Here is a 22,229-nt window from a genome sequence, read left to right as displayed (position 1 = left end):
TCTAGTCGGGTGCTTGATTATTAATTACTGATTTTATATAAAAAGTTTTGATTAATTTTATATAGTGATATTATTGCTCTTGATCTCTCGTCTGAGGTCGGCCGTCGAGATAGATGTGGTCGAGGTGAAACCGTCACTGGAGCTTCGGTCGAACACCTGCAAAGAAGTCCTCACCGAGGATATTCTTCGATGAAGACCTTCGACGCTCAAATTAGGAGATAGAGAACAATGAGAGGAGAAAGCGAGGAATTGATTGTGTATCTTGAGAGTTCCTGAGCTTTCATTTATAGAGGAGGAATTGAAGTCATATTAGTCTCAGAATTCTGATCATTTTCGGATTTGTCGCACAGATTGATTGGATAAGATATTTTTTTTACAGGAGACTTAATTGTGAAGAAATTTTATTCTATCTGACTTTCTCAATTTGAGGAGAAGACGGATCTGATAAAGAGCTTAGCTTGACCATATAATAGATCGTCCGAAATCGAGATTCTAGAGTCGCGAAGTAGGTGTTGGACCTCAAGTTAGTTGAGATTAGTCAGCTATGTATGAGCTATGGTTGGTCGGCTGAGATTGGTCGGTCATATATGAGCTATGGTAGGTCATCTGAGGATAAGGTGAATCAAAATTAGGCTGAGTAGAAACTGCGGCCAACTCGATAGGTCGTGCCCAATGATCTTCATCTATCATATAGTCATCATTTTCTATAGCTCGCCAATGCCAAGGATGTAAATACTGAGGCTGAGGTGCAGATCCACAATAGATGCCTCCACTCTTGAGATCGAGCTGTCCATAGGTTAGTCGAAGAGAGTACCAGTCCGAGATCGAGGCTGATCTGATCTCGTCGGGCTGTCCTCCATTGACACATGTTGAAGATATTAGAAAATATATCCTAAAGCCAATCGTTTGAACGATTGTGCTCATTTTGTAATATGTATATGAATTATTTATTAATAATAAAAGTTATTTTGATATTTTCATCACAAAGTTATATCTTTCTTGCTAGAACTCTTGTGTTGTGATGAAGTCTTAGAACTATAAAGTAATCGATAAAGAAGAATTTGTCGAATAGTTCTTCAATATATTCGCGACCAAATGATACATCATTAAAGGATGATGATGTTTATCGAGTGAAGGTTGTTGTGTGCCATATAAGTTAGTTGTTCTCTTAACCAAGGAGTGTGGAGATATTGGTATAGCATATAAGTGAGATATAAAAGTACATCGTTATTGAACAAGTGACTCGTCTGCTGAGCGCTCTGCTGTCAAGAGCAGCTTGCGAAGCATATGGACATAAATATCCCTCAAATCTGAGATTACCATAGTGACTTAAAGCAACTCACTATGCTTTGGTACCGAACTATCTGTATTTCTAATGCAGTGACGGAAGGCTCCTGGGTATAGTCAAGTACTTACGAAGTCTGTGTGTGGATTAAGATGGAATTGACCCCTCAGATCATAGGAGCTAATGCATCACTGTATTTTAATTTAGTAAAATTTTGATCAGGATAATCCATGTGATGGATTTGAAAGGTTGAAATATAATATGGATGATTCTTTCAGGTTGACAGTTAAACCCTAGATCGTCCTAGAGCATTCAGGATCAAAGAGATGAATATGCGGTAACCATATGCATAGATTCTTGAATATTATCTTGTAAATATTCGATTTATCGAACATCAAAAACTATTCGTAGATGATAACTTGATTAGTATAGAAAACAGTTCATATGCTACCGGCTTAGTGTTCGGATCTATGGAGTCACGCACAAAGTCAAGTGACATAGAAAATAATTGACCTAAGTCTATATGTTCAATTTGAAAGTATATGACTTGATTGAATAAATAGATTAACTTGATTGAGAACTAAATTATGGGTCATATGAGATTAAACAGTTGACTATGTCTAGCTAGCACTAGACATGAAGTTCAGGTTCAATTTCAGAAATAAACAAAATTTGATCTATGATCTAAGAAGTCTATAAGAGATTAGATTTAAGTGCTAATTAATTTTAGATTAGATCTGATTTAATTAGACTAAATTGGATTAAAAATTTAAGTTAGACTTGGTCTTAATCCTAAACAGTTTGAGATTGACAGTCTATTCGAAATTGATTCGAATCAGATTTGAATTGATCCATATTTGGATTGGATCTTTAGAGTCCACTTTTGCTGAGACTCTTTCTCCTCATGGCCGACCAAAGGATGATGGGGATGCTGATTTTACTACCCCCCTCTTGGGTGTAGGCATGGGTGCATGGGGGTGCCTAGTTAGGCACCTATCCTATCTCAAATAGGATTCCTTGTTAGATAAGGAAATGATTAATTCAAAGCTGATTTGAATTAGGACTTCTAGTCTATTGGATCATGGAGAATCATTGATAAATAGGAAGGACCTCTAACCATCAAAGCATAATAATTAGATTGTATGCTAAAGTGAGAAAGAGACAGAGAGGAGGCATCCAAGAGAAGGAACTGGTCCTTCTCCTTGGTGTGTGGAAATTGGGCATCCACCCCCTCTTGCATGAAGAGCTTAAGGCATCCCAATCCTTGGCATGAGGCATCACATCCAAGGTTCAAATCCTTCCTCCCTTGCTGCTTTGAGAAGGAACAAGGATCTGAGGCTTCATTCCACTTTCTTATGAAGCCTGACGTGCGCATGATGTAGAGCATTTGTACGTTCAAATCTTTGTAGATTTTGAATTCAAAATTTTTTTTAGATTTGATCTATATTCTGCTGCATATCAGATAAAAGATAAAATCTTTGTTAGCTTATTATAGAAAAATTTTAGATGTTCCCTAGCGATCCGATCCTGAATCGGATTTTTTTTGACAACTGGTATTAGAGCCAGGATTTGATATATGGATGTATAACTATTTTTTTGATAGATTTACATATTATATAATCAAAATTTTATGTTAGACATTAAATCTGATTTAGATCTGTTTAAATAAAATTTATGATCTAATTTTGATTAGATTACATAAACCTAATCAATGGTTGGTTAAGATTTGTTATAAATCTATTATAACAGAATTTTATTGTTACATATTTTTGTTGGAATAACAATCTCTTTTAAAATCTATTTTAAATCAATTTTAATAAATTTTTATATTATTATTTTGGGTTAGAAGTTAGACTTATTTCAAATCTGAATTAAATTTATTTTGATAGATTTTCAGATCTAATTTCTATCAAAATTCTGCACAACATCGAAATAGATCTAATAAAAAATTTAATCTTTATATGTTCATATGTGCATCTAAATATTTTTTATATAATTTTAGATCTAAATTTAATATTTTATATCTTGTATAAATTAAGTTTCAGATCTGATATGTTGTATATGATGCATTAAATCTGATTATATTAGATGAAAAATATAGTTGATATGATCAAAGTTATGTTCACACCTATTTTGTTTTGATAATTACATGTAGATGTGATTTTTATTTGAAATTAGATTTTAGATCTTAATAGTCTAGTACTCAGATTGATGAGATCACCAGACCGTCCGATCATAAGAAGAAGTAGAGATTGATATTCTTCTTTTATCCATTTAACTGGTTCTCTTATGATGTATAGGGATGTCATTATGATCCTGTTTTATGAAGAAGAATAGCGAACAGATTTTTTATAAATTATTTTGATCATACATAAATTTAGATTAAATATAAAGTGATTTGTGACTCATTACAATAAGATAAATTTAGATATAAAAATTATTTTAAAATCTGAATAGCATGTTACATTAGATGTAATTGGCAGTGATCTAAAAGTAGTCATGATACATGTGATATATATATGAATTTTAGATCATACTTATGCATGTTTAATTATTAAACATAAAAATAAAAATTAATTTTTATGATACGAAATATATGGTATATTTCATTTGAAATCTTAGTAGAATAATTTTACAAACTGAAATACGCGTTTCACATACTTAATTTGAAATTAAGTTTTAAAATAATCTAGATTTGAGAATTGAAGATTTTATGATATCACATAAACCGATGGGCAATAGGTTAGCATGAATCAGATCCTTCTATTGGGTTAGACCTAGGGTTAAAAATATATATAGACTAAATAAAAAAATTAGATAAATCTAATCAAGAGTTGAATTAGATTAGTTTAAAATTTTTCTAAATCAATCTTAATAGTTGAAACTTAATCAAGTCTATATTTTGGACCTTATTAAATAGACTATGATCATGGCCCAGTGGTTGAGATCGAATTTCTGATGGACTAAATCAAAATTAATTAACTAGTTGGTATCTAAGGTAAGTTTGGTAATTTTGATCGGTGGTCATTAATTAAGAGCTACTCACCTAGATGGCGTCTATGGTGACCGATTCGAGCTGATCCACTTATCTGACCAACATAGTAGATTATATTTTTATTAGATCACTAACCAATTCGAGCTAATCCATGCCATTAAGGTAAATTAGTATGATTGATTTAAGTGTCTTTAGATCAGCTTGTATAAATTCTTCTTCATGACTTGGTGAAGTCAGTAGGAGATTTACGATTTGTAGATCAATTTTTTTATTCTTAAATTATTAAATTAAATTTTTTAAATTATTAAATCTTTAAAATGATACAGTTATGGGGATAACTAGTCACAGCCTCCTTTTAAGGTACATGATAATAAGTCCAATATCTTAAATAGGCATTGGAGGCGTCACATGCCTGACGTCTATTGGGTATTGAAATTATCATTCATCATATATCTATCTTATTGTGCCTTTCAGATCAATACTCAGGTTAGTCGAGCCACACTCGGGCCTGAAAATTCATTTGTTGGATGCACTTGGTGTAGTATGTTAATGGTTGGATCTAACCAAAATTTTTTGTGAAGGCGCCACACGTCTGTAGAAGGATGTCTGGAGCAAAATCTAATTGTTAGAAGTTGTTTGAAGAAATAATTGGTTAGAAATCTATCTATAGATGCACTAGGGTCGGTCGAGCCACATTCGAATCCGAATGCTGTCTGTGTGGATTCTAGTACATGCTAAGGAATTAATGTAATTCTTCGAATTGAAGATAGAGGCTACCAATTCGTATAAATAGTGAGAGTACTTTTAGACTAAAGTCCATATCTTTAGGATTAAAATAATTCATATACTAATAGATTTATGTTTCTTCTTTTCAGTTATGATCAACACACTATCGCTCCGTTCACTGTTGGACAGCGATAAGCTTATCGAATCCAATTTCGATAGCTGATATCAAAAGTTGAAGATTGTTCTGGAGTACGAAAAGATCTTGTACATGTTTATAGATTCAGCACCTGAAGAACTTGCTACCAATGCACCTCGTACTGTAAGAGACGCTTATTTGAAGTAGCTCAATGACTGCATGACTGTGCGTTACATTATGAGGGCAGCCATGAACAACGAACTTAGCTATAAGTTTGAGGATGTGCAACAAAGGATATAATTCAAATATTGAATAAGTCCTTCGGCACCCTTGAGGATGTGGAGAGACATAAAACCTCCTACATTGTATTCAATATTCGTATGCAAGAGGAGGCGTCAATCACCAATCATTATTATACATGATCAAGCAGATTGAACGCTTAAGCAAACTTGACTTTCGTTACATGAACAGTTGGGCAAGGATGCTATCCTAAACTCACTACTGAAATCTTACCTATCCTTCTTGAGTCATTACAGAATGACCAAGCCTGTAGTGAACTACTATGGTTTGCTAGGATTGCAGCAGATGTTTGAGAAGGACATTAACTCCAAAAGGAGCCGATACATATAGTCGGAGATTCATCTGCAGATCGTTGATCCTCTAAAAAAAAAAGATGTAGAAGAATCGTACCATCGATTCAAAGCCAAAGTAGAGCAAAAAGTCGAAAGTCGACTAGAGCCAGATAAAATATATTTTTTATAAGAAGTTGGATCATTGAAAAAAAAATTATCCGGCATATATAGCTTCTCTTGATCCAAACAGGCTAAAGAGCAAGAGAAACAAGCAATCAGTTGCTTCACAAGATACTTATATGATAACTCATTGTAATTTCTCTGTTTGTGATATTACTACTTGGATATTGGATATCGAAAGTTTGATTAATATTTACAATTCATTATAGGGACTGTAGGTCTGTAAAAAATTTAGAAAAGACAAGTGGTTCCTGAACGTTGGAGATGGAAGTTTTGTTCTAGTTCTAGCTTTAAAAACTATACAGCTTATTTTCGAGTCTAATAGTATCATGTTAGATGAGTGTCATATTATCTTTCTTTTTTGATAAATGTCATCTCTGTAGGTCTTTTGGCCAAACTTGATTTTAAATTTTTAATAAAGTATTATTTTTATGATATCATTTTGAATGATGCTACAATTTTGCATGGACAATTAAAACATGACATATACATATTATCACAGTTTGTTGGTGTAATGTACACATCGAACAAATATCCTAAGATAGATAATATCAGTGATTCCTATCTTTGGCATTATAGGCTAGGTCATGTGAATACGAATAGGATAGATAGGTTAATCAAAAAGAGTGTCCTTGAAATTAATGATTATGAATCATTACCGACCTGTGAATCTTGTCTACTTAGTAAAATGATCAAATTATCTTTTAAAGAAAAAGGTGAATGAGCCAGTGATGTTCTAGGTCTAACACATAGTGATGTATTTGGACCCATGAATATAGACGCTAGAGGAGGATACTATTACTTTATTATATTTATAGACGATCTATCGAGGTATGGATACGTCTACCTTATGAAGTATAAATCTGAATCATTTAAAATATTCAAATGATTTTGTAATGAAGTAGAAAAACAGACTAAGAAGAGTATTAAAATTCTTTGATCAGACTGAGGAGGTGAATACCTCACCAGTAATTTTCTGACATATTTAAAAGAGAATGTGATTCTCTCATAGTAGACCCTTCTTAGAATATCATAATATAATGGGATGTCTGAAAGAAGGAATCAAATCCTGTTAGATATCGTTCAGTCTATGATGGGGTTTGTAAATTTGCCAATATCTTTTTGGAGATATGCTCTTGAAACTGCCTACTATATACTTAACAAGATTCTGAGCAAGTCTATCGATAAAACTCCATATAAGATATGGATTGAGCATAGGCCAGTGCTCTCACACCTTCGAATTTGGGGGTATCCAACTTATGTCAAATATTTAATGATAGATAAGCTTGGATCAAAGTTCGATAAATGCTTGTTCGTAGGGTATCCAAAAAAATTAAAGGGTACTACTTCTACCTCACTGAAGAATAAAAGATCTTCGTCAGTAACATGACAGTCTTTTTAAAAAAGAGTTTATTGGAGAAGAAACTAATGTCAGTAAAATTAAATTTGATAAAGTTCATGAGGTAGAAGAACCAACACGCATAAAATTAGATTTGATTAAAGAATCAAATTTGAAGCTTGTAAAGGCACCATTAAGAAAATCCAATAGAGTACCGCATCAACTGGACAGATACTACAGTTTCTTAATCTGGGATGGTGATCCCATCGAACTAGATTAGAATGATGAGGATCCGATCACCTATATAGATGTAATGCAAAGGTCTGACTCTCAGAAGTGGCTTGAGGCCATAAAATCCGAGATAGAGTCCATGAAGATCAATGGTGTATGAACACTAGTTGATCCGTCTGAAGGAATAAAATCTATAAGGTGCAAGTAGATTTTCAAAAGAAAAAGAGGAGCAGATGAAAAGATGGAGACCTATAAAATCCATCTAGTTGTAAAGGATTACCGTCCACGTTATGGTATTGACTATGATGAGATATTCTCATTTATGGCAATGCTTAAGTCCTTCTAGATTATTCTTGCAATAGCAGTATACTTAGAATATGAGATCTGACAAATGGATGTCAAAACCACTTTCCTTAATGGCAAGCTGGAAGAAGAGGTGTATATGATACAACCTAAAGGATTCACATCCACAGATGAATCTAAAATGTACAAACTAAATAGGTCCATCTGTGAACTGAAGCAGGTATCTAGGAGTTGGAACATGCATTTTGATAAGGTGATCAAAACGTATGGCTTCATTAGGAATGGAGAAGAGCATTGCATCTACAAATGGGCTAAAGATTTTATAGTCATCTTTCTTATATTGTATGTAGATGACATACTATTATTAGGAAATGACATCACAGCTTTGCAAAGTGTAAAGCTATGGCTCTCATCACAGTACTCTATGAAGGATTTTAGAGAAGCATTCTACATCCTAAAAATAAAAATCTATAGAGATAGATCTAGAAGATTGCATGATTGTCCTAATCCACGTACATCGATATCATGTTGAAACGGTTTAACATGGAGAATTTCAAAAAAAAGTTATTTTTTGATAGGCCATGGGATTACTCTCTCCAACAAAGATTGTCCGACAATCCCTCAGGAGAGAGAGCATATGAGTAGGATCTCATATGCTTCGATAATGGGATCTATCATGTACATTATGACGTATACGAGATCAGATGTAGCCTATTCACTAGGGGTAGTGAGGAGGTATCAGTCTGATCCGGATGAGAATGATTGGACGGTTGTGAAGACAATCCTTAAGTATTTGAGAAATACTAAGGACCAATGGCTTATATATAGGGACATTGACTTGAAACTTGTGGGATATACTGATTTTAATTTTCAGTCAGATCATGATGAAAATAGAAGTATGTCGGACTATGTATTTATTTTAAATGGAGAAGCAATATGCTAGAAGAGTTTTAAGTAACATACTATGGTCGATTCTGTATACGAAGCAGAATACATTGCTGCATCTGATGCTGCAAAAGAGGTGGTGTGGTTGCGAAAGTTCATTACCAAGCTTGAAGTGACACTCTTTATTGATTGCCCTATTTTGCTGTACTGTGACAGCACTGAAGCCATAGCTCAAGCGAAAAAACCAAAGTCACACTAGCATACCAAGCATATTCTGCATCGCTAACATCTTGCACGTGAGATCGTGGATCAAGATGACATCGAGCTTCAGAAGATCGACAGAAAGAAAAATATAGCTGGCCCTTTCACTAAAGTTCTAAGGATTAAAGAGTTTGATGATCACAAGTGCAAGATGAGTATAAGATACTGTTTCGATTGGCTTTAGTTTATCTAGGAGTTGTTAGGAAATGTATCCTAAAATCAATCGTTTGGATGATTGTGCTTATTTTGTAATATGTATATGAATTATTTATCAATGAATAAAAATTATTTTGATATTTTTCATCATAAAGTTACATCTTTCTTGCTAGAACTCTTTTGTTGTGATGAAATTCTTAGAACTGTGAAGTAATCGATAAAGAAAGATTTATTGAATAGTTTTTAAATATGTTCGCGATCAAATGATACGTCATTAAAGGACAATGATGTTTATCGAGTGAAAGTTGTTGTGTGCCATATAAGTTGATTATCTTTTTAATCAAGGAGTGTGGAGATACTGATATGGCATACAGGTGAGATGTTTGAGTACATCGTTACTGAACAAGTGACTCATTTGCTAAGCACTCTGCTGTCAAGAGCAACTCGTAAAACGTATGAACATAAGTTTCTTCAGACCTGAGATCATCATAGTGACTTGCAAATAACTCACTGTACTTTGGTGTCAGACTATCTGTATTTCTAATGCAGTGACGGAAGACTACTAGGTACAGTCAAGTAAATATGAAGTCTATGTATGGATCAAGATGAGATTGATCCCTTCAGATCATAGGAGCTAATGCATCACTGTATTTCAATTTAGTAAAATTTTAGTCAGAATAATTTATGTGATGGATTTACAAAGTTGGAATACAATATAGATAATTCTTTCAGCATTGATAGTTAAACCCTAGATCGTTCTAGAGCATTCAGGGTCAAAAGAATGAATTATGCAGTAACCATATGCATAGGTTCTTAAATATTATCCTACAAATATTTGATCTATCCGGACATCGGAAGCCCTTGCTAGATGGTAACTTCGATTAGTATAGAAAATAATTTCTTGCTACTGGCTTAGTGTTCGAACCTATAGAGTCATGCACAAAGTCAAGTGATGTAGGAAAGAATTAAGCTAAGTCTATATGTTCAATTTGAAAGTATATGACTTGATTGGATAAATAGATTAATTTAATTGAGAATTAAGTTATGGATCATACGGGATTAAACAATTGACTATGTCTAGCTAGCACTAGACATGATGTTTAGGTTCAATTTCGAAGATAAACAAGATTTGATCTATAATGCAAAGAGTCTATGAGAGATTAAATTTAAGTACTAATTAATTTTAGATTAGATCTGATTTAATTAGACTTAATTGAGTTAAAAATTTAAATTAGATTTTATCCTAAATCTTAAACAGTTTGAGATTGACAGTCTATTCGAAATTGATTCGAATCAGATTCGAATTAGATTTGAATTGATTCATATTTGGAATAGATCCTTAGAATCCACTTTTGCTGGGACTCTCTCTCCCTATGGCCGACCAAAGGAGGGTAGGGGTGCTGGTTTTGCCACCTCCCCTTGGGTGTAGGCATGGGTGCATAGGGGCACCTAGTTAGGTGCCTATCCTATCTCAAATAGATTCCTTGTTAGATAAGGGAAGGATTAATTCAAAGCTGATTTGAATTAGATCTTTTAGTCTATTGGGTCATGAAAAATCATCTATAAATAGGAAGGACCTCTAACCATCAAAACATAATAATTAGATTGTGTGCTAAGATGAGAAAGAGAGAGAGAGGAGACGTCCAAGAGAAGGAACCGATCCTTCTCTTTGGCGTGTGGAAATTGGGTGTCCACCCCCTCTTGGCGTGAAGAGCATGAGGCATCCCAATTCTTGGTGTGAGGCATCACATCCAAAGTTTAAATCCTCCCTCCCTTGCTACCTTGAGAAAAAATGAATATCTAAGACTTCATCCCACTTTCCTGCGAAGCTTGGCATACACGTGAAGTAGAGGATTTGTATGTTTAAACTCTTACGAGGCTTCAGATTCAAGAAACCTTTTTGAATTTGATCCATATTCCACTGTATCAGATAAAAGTTAAAATCTTTGTTAGCTTATTATCGAAAAATTTTTAGATGTTTTCTGACGATCCAATCCTGAATCGGATTTTTTTCAATAGAAGATCGACTTTCTGAGATGAACTGTCTTCAAATCTGGACCATTGATTTCTCGAATCAGTAGGAGCCACATCTTAACCAATCAGAGGTTGCCATTTGTCGAGCATCGATGGAGAGAGATAAATCGACAGTAGATCGGGGCCATCCTAGCCTTTTATAAATAGGATCACGATAACTTCATTTTTACTGCCTCTACTATTCAGAGGGAGAACTCTATCACTTTGCATTTCGCAGAGATTTTGCTCGGTTGAGGCCAATCTGGGGCCTGTATCAAAATAGCTAAATTACCAAGCCAATCAATTCTTGACAAATGTCGAGGATCTGTGCCACTGGTGTCTCAATCAGTTGATCTCAATCGTCAAATTTGAGTTTCTGTGTTGAGCCGATGATGGTCAATTGTGAGCTGCCAAATGACATTCATCTACGGTGGCAACCTAAATCGTCATCAGATCAGGTCCATCCTATTCCTTATAAATAGCCAATCACTATTGTTGGGGCCTCCACCACTTTGCCACTTTCCTCTTTTCGAGCTCGAAAAGTGATTTCTGGGTGATTTTTGATGAACCTCTTGTGATCGCTGTCGATTGGTGCATTCATCCTCGATGTAGACAAACTCCATTATCCTCGATTGTAGCTAAAATCTGATCCCTAAATTCAAAGTCTTGTCCCTTGGCCAGCTCGATTGTCGAATTTTGGTAAACCTCTTTTCTTTTTCTACTTCACTTAGAAATATTTGGAGATGAGTGCATCAAGCTCATCTTCGGCTTTCTTGGTCTTTGGCCAAAGGGTCGGTTGAAGTCAATGCCTTCTATGTTGCTTTCCCTTCAAATAGATTCAAGGTCGAAGAGGAGGTCCGATCCTTGAAGGCTAAGTTGAAGTTGATGGAGACCAAGGTTGCAATGGCTTGGAGCTAGGTTGAAGCTCGACTGACTGAAGGGCTTTGGTCGAAGCTCAGTTGCCACCATGGAAGTGTTCTACTCTTTTGAAGAGTTCACTAGGATGAAGCTGGAGTTCGTTTTGGAGTTGTACGTGCAGGGCCTTGCTGATCATAAGGCTAAGGTCCGATGGTTTTTTTTTGAACATCGACTTTAACTTGCTGGATGCCAACGATGAGAATGGCGAAGATGGAAACGAGGTGGAGAGAGCTAAAGAAGATGCTTCTGTCCCCCAGTTCTTGCCTATAATTGAGACTTCCGAGCTAGGAGCTCCCTCCGAGCAAGGTGCCCCTGCTCCAGCTAAAGCTAAGGCTTCTTTTTCTTGCTTCTTTTGGTAATTAGGTTTGGGTATATCCGAGGATCGATCTTTTTGTAATTGAGTTCGATCTTCAGCGAATTTTTATTCTCGTCTTTGGTATTTGAGGGTTTTGTCCGAAGTTACGTTGAGCTTCGTTTGGAGTTTGGTGCATCATCGTCCATTTTGTCTTGATTCGAAAATGAAGTGTTTTGCGATAGGCATCAGCTTTTGCCGACCTCCGATGTCGATATTCAAGGTTTTGCAATAGGAGGAAGAGCACCGCAGCCAATCGACATTTTAAGGTCTTTGCTTTGGCTTGTTGAAAGACAGGGGATGTCAGTTGGCCGACGTTAGCTTTTATCGACCTCCTACTCAACCTATTTAAGGATGAGGAGCGTACGAAAATCGAGTGGAGATGCACACTACTCCTCGGCTGTGATCGAGGAGCACACGATGAAAATCGAGTGGAGAACCACATGGACATGTGTACCACTTCTCGACTGTGGTCGAAGAGCGCGCGATGGAGATCCGCATGAAAATGCATACTGTTCCTCGATCGTGATCGAGGAACACATGATGGAGATCCACATGGAGAAGACGTTCTGATCCTCGACCATGGCCGAGAAGCACGTATTTGGAGAACCGCATGGAGAACATATTCCGATCCTCAACCATGGTCGAAGAGTGCATATTTGGAGAATCGCATGGAGAACACGTTCTGATCTTTGACTATGATCGAAGAGTGCATGTTTGGAGAACCGTATGAAGAATACATTTTGATCCTCGACCATGATCGAGGAGCGCATGTTTGAAAAATCGTATGAAGAACACGTTTCGATCCTCAATCGTGGTCGAGGAGCGCATATTTGGCAACCGCATGAAAAATATGTTTCGATCCTCGACCGTAATCGAGGAGTGCATGTTTGGAGAACCGTATGGAGAACACATTTCAATCCTCGATCATGATTAAGGAGTGCATGTTTAGAGAACTGTATAGAGAACCGCATGGAGAACACATTTCGATCCTGAATCGTGATCGAAGAGTGTGTATTTGGAGAACCGTATAGAGAACACGTTCTAATCCTTGGTCATGGCTAAAGAGCACGTATTTGAAGAACCGTATAGAGAACATATTTCGATCCTCGATCATGATCGAGGAGGACGTGTTTGAAGAATCGTATGGTGAACCATATAAAAAATATGTTTCGATCCTTGACTGTGGCTGAGGAGCGCATGTTTGGAGAACCACATGGAGAACACATTCTGATCCTCGATCGTGGTCGAGGAGTGCATATTTAGAGAACCGCATGAAGAATATGTTTTGATCCTCGATCGTAGTCGAGGAGCACGTGTTTGGAGAACCGCATGAAGAATATATTCTGATCTTCGATCATGGTCGAGGAGTATATATTTGGAGAACCATATGGAGAACCACATAGAGAACACACTTCGATCCTCGATCGTGGTCGAAGAGCATATATTTAGAGAACTATATAGAGAACATATTTCGATCCTCAATCATGATCGAAGAGCACATGTTTGGAGAATCGTATGGAGATGCATTCTACTCTGCTCATTCGTGGATGAGGAGCGCATGTTGGAGATTCAGATTGCAGATGTGCGTATAAAGAATGAAAAAACTCTCCAGATTGGCTCTGGCTGGGCCCTTCATTTTCTATGTTAGATCGTGCTTCAGAATAATAATAATGAAAGTAATAGACGATTAAAGTCATGTTACCCTATTCTAGTTACTGTGCCTCTAGTCAACCTTCCCAAGTAATATCTTTTTCACTTCGCCCTTCAAGAGTTGAGCTTCAGGAGTTTGATCTCTAGGAGCTCGGCTTTTGGAGTTCGACCTTTTGGAGGTCGATCTTTTGGGACTCAGATTTTAGATGCTCGATATTTTGAAAAGTTGGCCTTTTGGAAGGTCAGCCTTTGGAAGCTCGGCCTTGTGGAAGCACGGCCTTATAGAGGTTTGATCTTATTGGAGGTTGATTTTTGGAAGGTCGGCCTTTAGGAGCCCGGCTTTTTGGAAGCTCAATTTTTTGGAAGCTCGACCTTCCAGAGGTTCGATCTTTTAGAGGTTGGTCTTTTGAGAGCTCGGCCTTCTGGAGGTTCGATATTTGAAGATCGGTTTTTAGAAGCTCGGTCCTTTAGAAGCTCGGCCTTTTGGGAGGTCGGCCTTTTGGAGGTCGGCCTTTTGAGAGCTCAGCTTTTGAAAGGTTGATCTTTGAATGCTCGGCTTCGATCTTGATCTTTACCTTAGCTTGGTGAAGTGCATTGGGCTTGATAGCTCAGCCTCTTTCTTCATCTTGGATCAGTCATGATTTTTACCTCCGTCTTTGGCTTGATAGCTTGGCCTTAATCTTCACCTCGAATCTATCTTGATTTTTACCTCGACCTTTGACTTGGTAGCACAGCCTCGATCTTGATCTTCACCTTGACTTTTGGCTTGATAGCTCAATCTCAATTTTGATCTTCTCCTCAACTTGATGGAGTACCTTGGGCTTGATAGCTCAGCCTCTTTCTTCACCTCGGATTAGTCTTGATTTTCACCTCGATCTTTGGCTTGGTAGCTCAGCCTTGATCTTCACCTCGATCTGAGGTGCTCATGGACTTGTCAACCGAAAAGGAGAAAAAACTAGAATGATAGATGAGGATTTAAAAGCTCTTACCATGCTAGCTTTTGAGTTATGGGAGTCTCTTCCTGGTTGTAGAGTCGGTGAGCACATATACTATCCTCGATCGGGGCCCTTAAGTCAGTTAATTATGTCGATTGTGCCCCTACCTCGGACTATGAGAAAGTGACCGCTAGATTGCCAGTCTAACTTAGTCTTGATAGAAAGTGGAGATTCGATGTAGGTTGAGCTACAACAGCTTGCTGCATACATTATATCGCAGCGATCTAGGCCTACCCCTGTTGAACAATTGATCGTTTACGATTACTGGTGTAGGCTGAGGTAGTGGCAGTGCCTGAACTGATTTAGGTACCATGGCTTTCTGCTGAACATCATTAGGTTGTGCATCATTTGAGTGGCGAGATGCATGTGATGCTCCTCTTCATGGCCTCATGACGGCTAATGGTGAGCTTTCTCCTCTCGAAATAGTACCCCGAAATCAGTTGAGATCCTTCCTCTAGTGCCAAGTGTTGCTTCTGATCTCTCCGCCTGATGTTGGCCATTTAGGTAGATATGGCCGAGGTGGAGCCGCTGCTGGAGCTTCGCCTGAACACTTACAAAGAAGTTCTCATTGGGGGCATTCTCCGATGAAGTCCCTCCGACGCTCAAATCAAGAGATGAAGAACAATGAGATGAGAGAACGAAGAGTCGATTACATACCTTGAGGATCCCGGAGTTTTTATTTATAGGAAAAGAATTGGAGTCGTATCCATCTTGAAATCCTGATAATTTTTGAATTTATCATACAGATTAATTCAGATAAGATATTTTTCTTTTATAGGAGACTCGATTGCGGAGGAATTATATTCTATCTGGACTTCCCAATAAGGAGGAGATGGATCTAGTGAGGAACTTAGCTCGGCCACGAACGAGCTATAATAGATCGTTCGAAATCGAGATTTTGGAGTCCACGAAGTAGGTGTTAAACCTCAAGTTGGTTGAGATTGATTGGCTATGTATAAAATATGGTAGGTCGGCTGAGATTGATCGGCCGTGTATGAGTTATGGTAGATCTTCTGAGATTGATCAGTCATATATGAACTAAAATTGATTGGCCGTGTATGAGCTATGGTAGATCGTCTGAGGATAAGATGAATCAGAATTAGGTTGAATGGAAACTGCAGCCAACTCGATCGATCGTATCTAACGATCTTTATCTGTCATATATCCATAATCTAATAGTCATCATCTTTTATAGCTCGATCAGTGCTGAGGACGTAAAAATCGGAGTCATAGTATAAGTCCAATACAGATATATTTATAGAATTATGGATAAAATATATTTATCAAATGCTCAATGTATATTTTTAAATTTTTAATAGATGTATTTTGATATCCGGTTATTAGGACGGAGAATTCCCGGGAGCCGAGGTGATGCGTGGAAGACTTGACAGCGTTCTGGTCTTGCGAGGCATTGTGAGTACAAGGATAATACGACAAAACATTGCCATGCTGCGACGAATCACATTTTAATGTCGATGGGAACAACGTTTAGGCACGGGGAATCCACGTGGGTGTTTCGTGGCCGCTAGCCACCTGGGTAAGCAGAACATTTGCCGTGAGCGAAGGGCCTCGGCATCACCTCGAAAGCTGCGAACGCCGCACTCCGTGGAAACCATTAACGCCGTTATCTGAGGACGCGTGGCACAATTTTAACCGCAGTCTCCCTCGACCTTTCCACCAGTGATGTGCTGACTTGCTACGGGTCGCACAGCTATGATGCTGCTCCCCTCGACCCGGTTGGGTCCAGATCAGACTGGCACCGGACCGGATGAAATTGACCCATGTCCACTTGGCCAGCGCAAATTGTATGGAATAAATCCATCTAAGATATGCAAAGTAGAGTTGGTGGAACATTTGCAGATTATTATGATATTATCAACACTGAAATATGATGCCACTTTATATATACTTGGTGTAGAGCTAATTATACTCATCTACAATATACTTATGTTTTACTTAGGCAATATGCATGATTTTTTTCATCAACATTCATGTTACTTGTCCTGCTAGTTAGTGATTGATTGAATGATGCTTAAAGCCTTGCCTAAAAACATCTATCCCTTCTTTATTATATCAATCATCAACAATCACATAAATCTGATCATTAAAAATAGAATTGGATCGGTGATCCTTTTACATATATACATAGCGATATCAAAAAAAAAAAAAAAAAAAAAAAAAAAAAAAAATATATATATATATATATATATATATATATATATATATATATATATATATATATATATAATATAATATGAACAGAAATATGTTACTTTTTTCTCTTTATTTTGGTACATGATGTTATTTTAGATTTGTAACTGTTAAATTCATGATTTATTTGTAGAACGGGCTGGGATGAACGCGTGGCTCGACCCACTGAACCCAGTTCACTATACATGAGGTTGAGTTTAAGTTACTGAACCAAATTGAACCAACCCCACCAACACGTTAGTGGCCATCAAAATGGTGGGGGCACGGGGATGGATGGAGGCCAGTGCACCTTAAACTAAATTATCTCCTCAGAACGCCGCAGCACGGTACTTGTATGGCATATCCAAGTCCCAATTCCATGCCCATCCCTGTCAGACACTTCAACGTCGGACAGATGGATTGATAGATACGTTTAGTCGGCAATCTGCGAGCAAAGAAGGTTTCAGTTCTTCTTTCCTGTTTTTTTCTCGCTTTGTCCTCTTCCTGCCAAGAAAAAGTGCAAAAGAACCGGGGGGTGGTGGGTCTTGTCTCTCTGGGATTGATGCTTGCTTGCTTCGATTTCTCTCCGTTCTCTGAATCGAAATGGAGCGGTACGAGGTGTTGAGGGAAATCGGGGCCGGTAATTTTGGGGTGGCCAAGCTTGTGAGAGATGTTTGGACCAACGAACTCTATGCCTCGAAGCTGATCGAGAGAGGGCACAAGGTTTCTACCTCTTTTTCTTTCTGTTTTTCTTTTGAATTCTGCTTAAAAATCCAATTTTTAATATCTCGGGATTGCGTAGATCGCCAAATTAACAATATTTGAAGGTTTTTCTATTTATGGATACGGTTCATAGCCATTGATAAAGGTGTTGGTTGTGGGACTGAGGAGACTTTGTTGTGATGACAGAAGGTTCCCCCTCTTTTTTTATTCCTCTGCTTTCTGTGGTGTTCTTTTGGATATGCTTTTAAAAGTATATACTCTTGATAAAATTTTTGGGGAAGTTTCTCACTTCCTCCAGTTTGCGTCAAATAAAAAAAAATACTGATCTTCAAAAATAAATCCAATTTTGGTAACTAGATTTTGCTTGGATCGTATATAATTGGCGGCTTTGCTGAAGTCTTTATTGTCTGCTGGTTTTCTTACTGTTCAATTATAAATCCAAAGTTTGTTTTGCTCGGCAGATTGATGAACATGTTCAGAGGGAGATCATGAATCACAGATCACTGAGGCATCCAAATATAGTTAGATTCAAGGAGGTATTTGTTGCTATCCCTATTAGGTGGACCTGTTTCTCTGCCATGTTTGCCTTTTATTTGCCTTATATGGCCCATGTGGATTCTTTGAGTTGCCTTATATTCTTTAAAGTGATTGGATGCACTATCTCTGACTACTCTTGATGATCTTGCTGATCCTGGGGGTCATACGTTTCAAACAATTACTAGATTCAATATACCAACAAGAGAAATACCTGTTCATTGTGTTTAAAATAAAAGACTTTGCTTATGCTTAATAATTTTATCAAAGCTTTCCCTTATTGCCAATATGTAAAGTTTTCTGGCGTTTCTAAGTTCTGTTACTTAATGCTCGCAAAAATGCCTTGAGGGCTTGCTCTTGGAAGAGGTCCAAGGTTCAAACCTTGGTGGTGGCATATTTCCACCACATCACTAAAAAAGTTACTCCTATGCACACTTAACTGGCACCAAAATCTCATTATTGCAAAAAGTTGATATGTACCTGTAAGTAAATTTTTCTGTGTAAATATTATTTCCCGTTTCTTAATTATATGACAACCAGACACGTGTTTGATATATAACAGCATATATGACATGGATGTCTACTGAAACCTTGTTACTCAATTCTCTTGTAATATGATAGAAGTTGGTGAAGAATGGATTCAGTGTGCTAAGTGGATGACATTGGGGGTCCTGTAAGTTCGTTCTGGTTTTGGAACTTGAAGTAGCTTGCTGATGGTGCTGCCACACTATAAGCCTTGATTTTTCTGAATTTCATGGATCTTTTATGTCCTTAAGATACCATATTTTTTTGTTCATTGACAATGTTTGATATTTATGCTCAATGCACGTTGTCTAGCTTGAAACCTCTCTTTTAAAAGAAAAAAAAAAATCAATTCTCTGGTATAAATGAATCAGAAACCTTCCTCACTTGCCAGTAACAATGCAAAGGGACATCTTGAGAGGATAATGAGATGATTCTAGAACCAAAATTCTTTTCTTTCCTGGAGTTTAATGCTGTGTGCTATTACACTAAGATCTGGTTACTTTGCTAAAGTGGTCCAAGCAAAATTTTATGCTCATACATTAATGCCTTTGTCATTGTTGGTCTAGAGTTGTTGGAAATATATAACGCTGAGACTTACCCTACTTTCAGAATTGGTATAAAATTTCCTCATGTATTATATTTATTAGACTATATTTACATTTTCTGACCTGATATTTGATGGGAACGAGAGTAGGATTGATGTCCCAGCTCTCATGTTTTCAAGTTTTAAGAATTCTCCTGCAAGTTTCCCAAAAGACCAATGCTAAATCAACATGAAGACAGATGAATGATGCCGATATAGGGTTACCACCCACAGCTTCACTTATGGAGAGGCCACCACCAAATCAGCTGCCTAAACTAGTATATCCTGATTCTTTTGGGTTACTCCCCTCTTTTCATTTTAGTTAGCATTTTCATATCCAAAATTTGCCACTCAACTTTATTCTTCAAGACCTTTGGAAGTCTACAGGCATAAAAAGTTAGTTCTTGATTTGCAAGTAACTTAAATGAATCAGTCCGTAATATATTGGGGTATTATTTTGTCAAAGTTGTTTCCTGATGGAACTAAATCAAATTCTGAAATGGAATTTTGCTATTTTAGCTCCAGGCAACCTAAACCTGAGTCATCAGCAGCTGGTTATTTGATCAGCCATGGTAATCTTGTTTAAGTGGGTAAGTACCGTCTCAGTGTTTCTCACCAATTGTGATGATGATATCTCAATATCGAGAACCCTTTTATACATTGACCAGAAGCTTATACTTTGAACTGTTTAGTAATCTTGCTGAACATTATATTAACATGCTAGAATCCTCCTGTAAGGTGATCATCCCTGGAATACAAGAGTACTGTTTAACTGTAAGCTGTTTCTGAAAGCAGCAACTTTCCATTCCTGAAAGATGTTCTGCTAATTCTTTTAGAATTTATATATTTACAAAAATATGACTTCAGTTTAATACTTGTTAGATGCTAGCCTGTTAGTTACATTGCATTTAGACTATTGTTTGTTTTGTAAGCACATGTTAGTGCATTAACCTGCTTCTGTCCATTATCATTTATACGAGTTTATTTTTTGATAGTGTGTTTTCAGGCTATTTGATAGAATACCATTTACTGAGAAGTCATGTGACCTATTCCTAACTATCCATCATATCTATATGCAATTTATAACAATGTTTTTCTTATTTATATCATAGTGCTAATGTGATATAAATAGAGTTCACCACAAGCCATGATGGGTTATGTGTGGTTCATTTTATTTCTAGGTTTCTAAACAGAAAGGCATGAAACAGAAAAGTTCTTAAGTATTTTGTGAGTTGTATGGACAAACATTATCTCCCTTGAATACCAGTATTAACAAGTAAAGCTCTAAAATCTCTCCTTCCCTTTGTTACATAGGCTGGGTCCTTCCCAAGCCTGGTATTCCTCCAATGGAAGAGCTTATTCAACCTCTGAATGGACTTTTGACTCTTTAGATTCAGATTCTAGAGATGGGAGAAGCTGAAACTTGCACAGAGCCCAATGAACTGCTCCATGAAAGAAGCTATTCAGCTTTTCCATCTTCACAATGGCCTCTTACAAATCGAGGCACCACCAAGGGTGTTTCTGAACAATATGCCACTGAATCCATGCCATTATAATGTAGGTCAGGGTAGATAGGTGATTTTGAAAGCTTACAGATCAATAACTTCTGTTGCTAAACCATCATGATTGCAGTTTCCCCTGGCTTATGGTCTAGCCTGCTAAATCTAATTAATTGTGACTATGCCTCTCATAAAATTGGATTCCTGATTCTTTACTGAGAAACCTTGTGTCCACTTCATATTAAACCAAAAAACTTCTTTTCAGGTCGTGCTAACACCTACACATCTAGCCATAGTTATGGAATATGCTGCTGGTGGTGAGCTTTTTGTGAGGATATGCAATGCAGGACGATTTAGCGAGGATGAGGTAGAAATATAGTCACATTATCTTAATTTTTGTTTGATGTATATAACTAAAACTCCACTTTCTATCTGATTCATTTGTCTGTCATAACAATTGAAACAGGCACGGTTTTTCTTTCAACAATTGATATCAGGAGTCAGCTATTGCCATTCCATGGTATTTATTGGTGTTTGTCATGTCCTAGTAAAACTCCATATCCTAACAATCACATGTATTGATAGCTTTATTATTCTTTTCATGACAGCAAATATGTCATCGAGATCTTAAGTTAGAAAATACTCTGTTGGATGGTAGCACAGCACCCCGCCTTAAGATATGTGACTTTGGTTACTCAAAGGTAATTAACTATTGCTGCATGACTAGAAAATTCAACTCGAAACAAACACATGACCATATCTTTCTTATCTGCCAGTCTTCAGTGCTGCATTCCCAACCAAAGTCCACTGTTGGCACACCAGCTTACATTGCTCCAGAGGTTCTTTCAAGAAAGGAATATGATGGAAAGGTTAGTTCAGTTCATCTTTTCTTCTGTCGTCCGAGATTTCTTTACCGAAACTAATTAACCATTTGGTGGAAACTCTAGATTGCAGATGTTTGGTCTTGTGGAGTAACATTATATGTAATGCTGGTTGGGGCTTATCCCTTCGAGGATCCAGATGATCCAAGGAATTTTCGGAAGACACTTGGGGTGAGTGTCTAGCACCCTTTCAGAGATAAAAAGATGATTGAATGATTTGGAGTGCTGCTTTCAGCAATTCTAGGAATGGCACTAACATGTTGGACCAGAATTAACTGGGGCATCATATTATGC

At 37.0% G+C, this 22,229-nt stretch overlaps 1 pseudogene; it reads left to right on the top strand.

The window, feature by feature from the left end:
• Positions 1-17,583: 17,583 nt before the first annotated feature.
• Positions 17,584-21,920, top strand: LOC140851018 (serine/threonine-protein kinase SAPK1-like; annotated as a pseudogene).
• The last annotated feature ends 309 nt before the right edge of the window (positions 21,921-22,229 follow it).

This window comes from Elaeis guineensis, chromosome 7 (genome assembly GCF_000442705.2).
Source record: "Elaeis guineensis isolate ETL-2024a chromosome 7, EG11, whole genome shotgun sequence".
Taxonomy (NCBI): domain Eukaryota; kingdom Viridiplantae; phylum Streptophyta; class Magnoliopsida; order Arecales; family Arecaceae; genus Elaeis; species Elaeis guineensis.
This window is presented reverse-complemented; position numbering and strand designations above follow the sequence as displayed.